This window comes from Loxodonta africana, chromosome 5, assembly GCF_030014295.1.
Source record: "Loxodonta africana isolate mLoxAfr1 chromosome 5, mLoxAfr1.hap2, whole genome shotgun sequence".
In the NCBI taxonomy this organism is placed as follows: domain Eukaryota; kingdom Metazoa; phylum Chordata; class Mammalia; order Proboscidea; family Elephantidae; genus Loxodonta; species Loxodonta africana.
The window spans coordinates 65,335,812-65,343,680 of NC_087346.1; the positions used below are offsets into that span (position 1 = coordinate 65,335,812).

At 39.9% G+C, this 7,869-nt stretch overlaps 1 protein-coding gene across 1 annotated transcript in view; it reads right to left on the bottom strand.

Annotated features, from left to right (window-relative positions):
• The window catches only part of NUDT9 (nudix hydrolase 9), a 51,632-nt gene extending 44,090 nt beyond the window's left edge, over positions 1-7,542 (bottom strand). The window contains exon 1 of the mRNA XM_023553267.2: positions 7,294-7,542. The gene's annotated coding sequence lies outside the window, so the exon portion shown is untranslated. The remainder of the gene's footprint in view (positions 1-7,293) is intronic.
• Positions 7,543-7,869: the final 327 nt, after the last annotated feature.

Genomic DNA, 7,869 nt, shown 5'->3' on the forward strand with positions numbered 1-7,869 from the left:
CTGAACCTCTCTTCCAATGAACCCTGATTCACGGAATAGCACTTATCTGTAGACAAGTGAGGTGAACATTCTGGTGCAGAGTGTAAAGGCCAATCTCTTTCAGACCTAGATTAAAAATGGTTTCGTGTCAGCAATTCTACATCGAGTTTTTAGATAAGATATCCAGGTTCAAATTCTAGTCTTGTTTACGAACCAGAAAAGAACTTACCTTTATACATCTTTTCTGGTGTAACAATTTTATGATTCCTTTCATGAATTTATTGATATACTTTTCTCAGAGCACAAATACAGGTAATTTCCTCATAGAATGTCTTCTTACTGATCACCGAACTTATAGATACAGTTTTCTAAAACATCCAACTACTGTAGCTAAATCATTCTTCAGAATTATTACATTTTGTGTCTACTTTTCCTTGATCCTGTTTTCTTTGATTGAATCACCAGTCTCATATTGCCTTTAAAACACAGGGCACTGAATTAGGTTTAATATTCTAGTTAATGAAAATCTACTGTACTTTAAAAGAATCTAGGCACATTGGCAAATGGAACAGAATTGAGAGCTGAGATGTAAACCCATCCACCTGCAGTCACCTGATCTTCTACAAAGGACCAAATCCATTAAATGGGGAAAAGACAGTCTTTTTAACAAATGGTATTGGCAAAGCTGGATGTCCATCTGTAAAAAATGAAACAGGACCCATACCTCACACCATACACAAAAGCCAATTCAAAATAGATCAAAGATATAATTATAAAACCAAAAACTGTAAAGATCATAGAAGAAAAAGTAAGGTCAACGCTAGAGGCCCTAGTACATGGCATAAATAGGATGCAAACCATAACCAAAAACACACAAACACCAGAAGATAATCTAGATAACTGCAATCTTCTAAAAATTGAACACTTATACAAATCAAAAGACTTCACCAAAAGAGGAAAAAGAGAACCTACAGACTGGGAAAAATTTTTTGGCTATGACATATATAACGAAAGTCTAATCTCTAAAATCTATAGGAAAATCCAACACTTCTACAACAAAAAGATAAATAATCCAATTTAAAAATGAATATGAACAGACACTTTACCAAATAAGACATTCAGGAGGTTAACAGACACATAAGGAAATGTTCATGATCATTAGCCATTAGAAATGCAAATCAAAATTACAATGAAATACCGTCTCACCCCAACCTTACCAGCAAGAATCAAAAAAAAAAGAAAACCAGAAAATAACAAATGTTGGAGAGGTTCTGGGGAGACTGGAACTCTTATGCACTGTGGTGGGAATATAAAATTGTACAACCACTTTGTAAAATGATATGGTGCTTCCTTAAAAAGCAAGAAATAGAAATATCATATGATCCAGCAATACCACTCCTAAGAATATATCCTAGAGAAATAAGAGCCATCACGTGAATAGACATATGCACACCATGTTCATTGCAGCCTTGTTCATGACAGCAAAAAGATAGAAACAACCTAAGTGCCCATCAACAGATGAATGGCTAAACTGTGGTACATACACAAAATGGAATACTATGCAATGATACAGAACTATGATGAATCCATGAAACATCTCACAACATGGATGAATCTGGAGTGTATTTGCTGAGTGAAATAAGTCAATCACAAGAGGACAAATACTACATAAGACCACTATCATTAAAACTCATGAAAAAGTTTACACACAGAAAGAAATCATCTTTGATGGTTAAGAGGGAGGGGAGGGGTGGAGAGGGAAAAAGACTGACTAGACAATAGGTAAGTAGTAACTTTGGTGAAGGGTAAGACAGTCCACAATACTGGAAAAGTCAGCACAATCTGACCAAGGCAAAGTCATAGAAGCTTCATACACACATCCAAACTCCCTGAGGGACAAAATGACTGAACTGAGGGCTGTGGGGACCATGGTCTACAGGAACATCTAGCTCAATCGGCATAACAGAGTTTATAAAGAAAATGTTCTACATTCTACTTTGGTGAGTAGTGTCTGGGGTCTTAAAAGCCTGTGAATAGCCATCTAGGATACTCCACTGGTCTCACCCCTTGGGGAGCAAGGAAGAATGAAGAAAACTAAAAACAAAAGGGAAAGATTAGTCCAAAGCTCTAATGGACCACAGCTACCACAGCCTCCACCAGACTGAGTCTAGCACAACTAGCTGGTGCTCGGCTACCATCACTGACAGGGATCACAACAGATGGTCCTGGACAGAGCTGGAGAAAAATGTAGAATAAAATTCTAACTCACAAGAAGACCAGACTTACTGGCCTGACAGAGACTGGAGAAACCCTGAGAGTATGGCCCCGGATCCCCTTTTAACTCGGTCCTGAAGTCGCTCCCGAAGTTCACCCTTCGGCCAAAGATTAGACAGACCCATAAAACAAACAAATATACATGTAGCTCAACCATGCACATATGAGACTAAACGGGCACACCAGCCCGTTTAGTCTCAACCGCGAGAAAGCAGGAGGGGACAGGAAAGCTGGATGAATGGAAATGGGGAAACCCAAGGTGGAGAAAGGGAGAGTGTGGGCAAGTTGAGAAGTTGGCAACCAATGTCACAAAACAATTGTATATTAATCGTTTAATGAGAAACTAATTTGTTCTGTAAACCTTCATCTAAAGCACAATAAAATATATATATTTATTATATAATAGTAAATATATAATAAATTTATATATATGTATAAAGCACAATAAAAAATAACTTTAAAAAAAGTTAGATCTCAACTGCAATAACCACCTGTATTATATTAGCTTTCCGATACTATCTTTGGATTCTCATAATCTATGTCAGAAGAAGATTTACTTTTGGAATTAAAAAAAAGATTAGCAGCCAGCGTTTAACCACTGCACCATCAGGGCTCCTTATATATACACCCATTGCCATTGAGTTGATTTTGACTCACAGGCTACACTATAGGACAGAGTAGAATTGCCCCATAGGGTTCCAAGGCTGCAGTCTTTACGGAAGCAGACTGCCCTATCTTTCTCCCACAGAGCCACTGGTGGGTTTGAACCGCGAACTTTTCTGTTACCAGTTGAGCACTTAACCACTGCACCACCATGGCTCCTTCCTTATAAATATACTTAACACAATTTAAAAAGAAAGGGAGTGGTTTTAAACAAACTTATTAGAAAATACATGCTTCTTTCAAAGCAGTTTCCTTGGCAGGGAAGGCACTGTACACATTACAGTTACCTTGCTCATAGACAAATGAGAAAACTTAGAGGACACGAGAAAGCTTGGATGGATGATTCTTAATTGAGGGTCAGAATGGACCAGAAGGCAAAACAGAAGCCTCCTTAAGGAGGGATAACCAGGAACTCCAGGAGCGTAATTTGAATAAAAACATATTAAACATCAATATGCTTAATTATTATTAATATTATTATCAAACATATTTTGACATTAATTAATGGTAATTAATTTTTGTTCAGGCATTTTTGATAATATTAAAGAAAAGCTTAAGGTTAAAAAAGTTTTTTTTTCATCACATTGTCCATGAGTCTAAAAAAAACTTAAAAAACCTAGACATGTAATTTGGTTTTTGTCCTCGGCCTAATGTCTGGCAAGTGCAGGTCAGTCTGATTCTAAATGCTATACGTGTTTCACTCAAATGTACAAGGCACATACTGCCTCAGAGTCTTCGCATTTGCAGATACGTATGTACTGGCTAGGAGCCCTGGTGGTGCAGTGGTTAAGCACTCGGGGCTGCTAACTGAAAGGTTGGTGGTTTGAACCAGGGCTTCAAACAGGTTCTAACTGGCTCAGTCATGGCCAACGAAGCGAAATTGGAATACACTGAATTTTTTAAATTTGGGTGAAGTGGAAGGACATCTGGAATGGGGAAAATTACAGGCCAAACTTGGAAGAAGCTAGTGAACTCTTCCAGAAGCCTAATGCAGGAGACTGGACTATTGCCAGGACCTGTGGAGAGCAACGCACATTGAAACTTTGAACTGGCCGCACTGTTTCTGACTGTGCTGGTCAAGAGATTCGGTTGCTATGCAATGCACATGCTGCCATTGTTTTCTAAGAGGGAGATTAAGTTTTTAGCAGGGCACTGACCTGCAATTTTCCCAGTTCTGTTTATCCTCCTGGTTCACCCACATTTTACAAATTCAGATCTGTTCTGGTTGCACTTCGCAGACCATGACTGAACTGGGAAGAACCGGTTTGAAGCCCTGGTTTGAAATCACCAGCTGCTCAGTGGGAGAACGATATGGCAGTCTGCCTCTGTAAAGATTGACAGCCTTGGAAACCCTATGGAACAGTTCAACTCTGTCCTAGAGGGTTGCCACGAGTCAGAATCAACTCAACAGCAATGGGTTTTTTTGGGGGGATGTGCTGGCTCACGTTGTAAAATATACAGTAAATCCTATGAAAGCCAGAACCTGTGTAAGGCAGAAACCTGCCAGAGAAAGAAAACTAAGACATTTTGCACTGAAACAAGTGATAGAAAAGTAGTAAGACTGCACCCTGTCAAAGTCAAAAAATTTACAAGACCTGGAAAAACAGGGCAATCCCATAGCATTCCGGTTCTCACAGGTTTCACCGTATATGTTTGTCATGGATTGAATTGTGTCCCCTGAAAATATCTGTCAACTTAGCTGGGCCATGATTCTCAGTATTGTGTGATCATCCATCATTTTATGTGATTTTCTATATATTGTAAATCCTATCACTATGATGTAATAAGATGGATTAGCGGCAGTTATATTGATGAGGTCTACAAGATTAGGTAGTGTCTTAAGCCAATTTCTTTTGAGACATAAAAGAGAGAGGCAAGCAGAGGAGATGGGGGACTTCGTACCACCAAGAAAGCAGCACTGGGAGCAGAGCACATCCTTTGGACCTGAGATTCCTGTACGGAGATGCTCCCAGACCAAGGAAAGACTGGTGACAAGGACCTTCCTCCAGAGCTAACAGAGAGAGAAAGCCTTCCCCTGGAGCCGGCACCCTGAATTCAGGCTTCTAGCCTACTGGACTGTGAGAGAATAAACTTCTCTTTGTTAAAGCATCCACTTGTGGTATTTCTGTTACAGCAGCACTACATGACTAAGACAATGTTTTTTGTGGATCCTAACATAAAATATTTAAAAGATACTGTACTGCATCAGAGGGATCCCTGGTGAAGCAATGGTTAAGCACTTGCTGCTAAACAAAAGGTCAGCAGTTCAAGCCCACCCAGTGGCTCTTCAGGAAAAAGGCCTGACAACTGCTCCCTTATCCATTGCTGAAGGATCGCTGGTGGCACAGTGGTTAAGCACTCGGTCAGCAGTTTGAACATACCAGTGGCTCTTAGGGAGAAAAATGTGGCAGCCTGCTTTCCATAAAGATTACAGCCTTGAAAACCCTGCAGGGCAGTTCTACTCTGTCCCAAAATGTCGCTATGAGTCAGAATTGACTGGATTGCAACAGGATTTGGGGTAGGAATGCAAAATGATACAGTCACTGTGGAAAACCATTTGGCAGTTCCTTCAAAAGTTAAACATAGAACTACCATATGACCCAGCAATTCTGCTCCTAGATATATTCCCAAGAGACTTGACAGCAGCAATGGAAACAGGCACATGTACACCAAAGTTCATTGCAGCACTATTCACAATAGCCAAAAGGTAGAAACAACATAAACGTCCATCAAGAGATGAATGGATAAACAAAAGGTGATACATATATACAGTGGAATATTACTCAGCCGTAAAAAGAAATGGAGTCATGATACATGCTTCAGCATGGGTGAACCTTGAAAACATTAGGCTGAGTGAAGTAAGTCAATCACAAAAGAACAAATATTGTATGGTTTCACTTATGTGGAAGCCCTGGTGGTCTAGTGCCTAAGAGCTACAGCTGCTAACCAAAAGGCCAGCAGTTCGAATGTACCAGGCGCTCCTTGGAAACTCTATAGGGCAGTTCTACTCTGTCCCATAGGGTCGCTGTGAGTCAGATTTAACTTGACGGCAATGGGTTTTGGTTCACTTACATAAAAAAAAAAAAATTTTTTTTTTTTTTTTTATAGAATAACAAAAACAGTCAAATGTATAAAAAGTGGTGAAATGTACAGAGACCAAAATTTTCTTAGTGGTTACCAGGGGCGGGAAGGAGCCTTCATGGTGCAATGGTTAAGCGCTCAGTATTGAACCAAAACGTTGGCTGTTCAAACCCACCAGCAGCTCTGTGGGAGAAAAGACCTAGCAATCTTCTCCCCTAAAAATTACAACAAAGAAAGCCGTATGGGGCAGTTCTGCTCTGTCCTGTAGGGGTCACTAGGACTCGGAATTGACTTGACAGCACATAACAACAACAAAGGGTGAGGGGGAGGGGAAAGGAGAAGTCATAGTTTAGGAAGCAGTAAATTTTTGTTTATGGTCATGGGAACCTCGGCAACGATTATGGGTGATGGTTGACTGACATGATTAATGTAATTGATACCTTTAAATTACATGCAAATGTTGTGTTATATATATATTTTACAACAATAAAAAAAAAAGAGAAGAAAAAAAAGAAAACCCTATGGAGGACAGTTCTACCCTGACACCCTTGCAGTCACCATAAGTTAGACTCAACTGGAAGGCAACTGGTTTTACTAGTGTGTAATTCCAGTCCCACAATTTGTATCCAGCATTGCCTTGGGAAAGTTACTTAACCACCTTAAAACTGCCCCTTTCAGCTCCTGCCTGGAAGTGAGATGAGAAGGCAAAGGGAAACAGGAGCTGGTTGAATGGACATGGGGAATACAGGGTGGAGAGGAGGAGTGTGCTGTCTCATTAGGGGGAGAGCAGCTAGGGTTACGTAGCAAGGTGTGTATAAGTTTTTGTATGAAAGACTGACTTGATTTGTGAACTTTCACTTAAAAAAAAAAAGCACAATAAATAAATGAACAGTCCCTTCTTTGGTTCTTTTTTGTTTTTCTTTGTAAACTGGAAATTACAATTTGTGCCTTATAGGAGTGTTCTGAGGATTAAATGACTCAGATACCTAGGACAATGTGGTTACATAAACGAGCTGAAGGTAAATAAAAAAAGGTAGCCCCTGGGTATTAGCCCTAAGCTGTTCACTTCTTCATAGCAAACTGAAGCCTTTAACCCAAAAAAAGCTCTTTGGTGCCAAACTCAAGTTTGTACATATCAGTTGTTTTAAACATAGCCCAAATAAGTATACTGTTAGCCTCTTAGACTCTGCCTTCTTTACATACCCTGCGAACTGCTCCCAATGTCTGTTAGCCACAGATGAGATAAAACCCAAAGGGCTGCTGTCCTTTGGAGCCTTCTGACCTAGAGACTCTTACCTTGCTGCAGAAGGACACCATGAAGGGACGCGTCAGCTTACCCCCCTTCATGTCTCTTCTTCCCTGGGGAGTTTTCTGGACCTCTTCCCGTTTTGGTGGCTTCCTGAGATGTTTGCTTATGAAAGAACTTCTGCTGTGGGAGACCACACCCCCTGCATGCAGTTGTCAGTGGTTCAGCCCCAGTAAATGGTTTGCTGGGTAAGGCTGCTGTCTCTGTGAGCGTATCCTTTTTCTGTATCAGCCCCAAACTTCCTCAAACTCACTACAAAGGTTTAATATGTAATAAGGGGCTCATTAGATGTTACTTTTCTTCTCTCACAAGTGTATGTCTTCTCTTATTTATTCAATAGTTGTGCATTTTACACCCCTCAAAGGGAAACTAAAAAATCAAAGCAATGTCACAAACTATACCTTATAACCTAAAATTATTGATAAATGATCAAGTAGTCTCTTTCAAATTCTGAAGTCGTTAATTCTGTTACAACTGGAACAATGGCTTTCAAAATTTCCTACCTGAGACCTTTTGCCACACATACATACCTTACCTTACCAAGCACTATTCTGAGCATTTTAGAC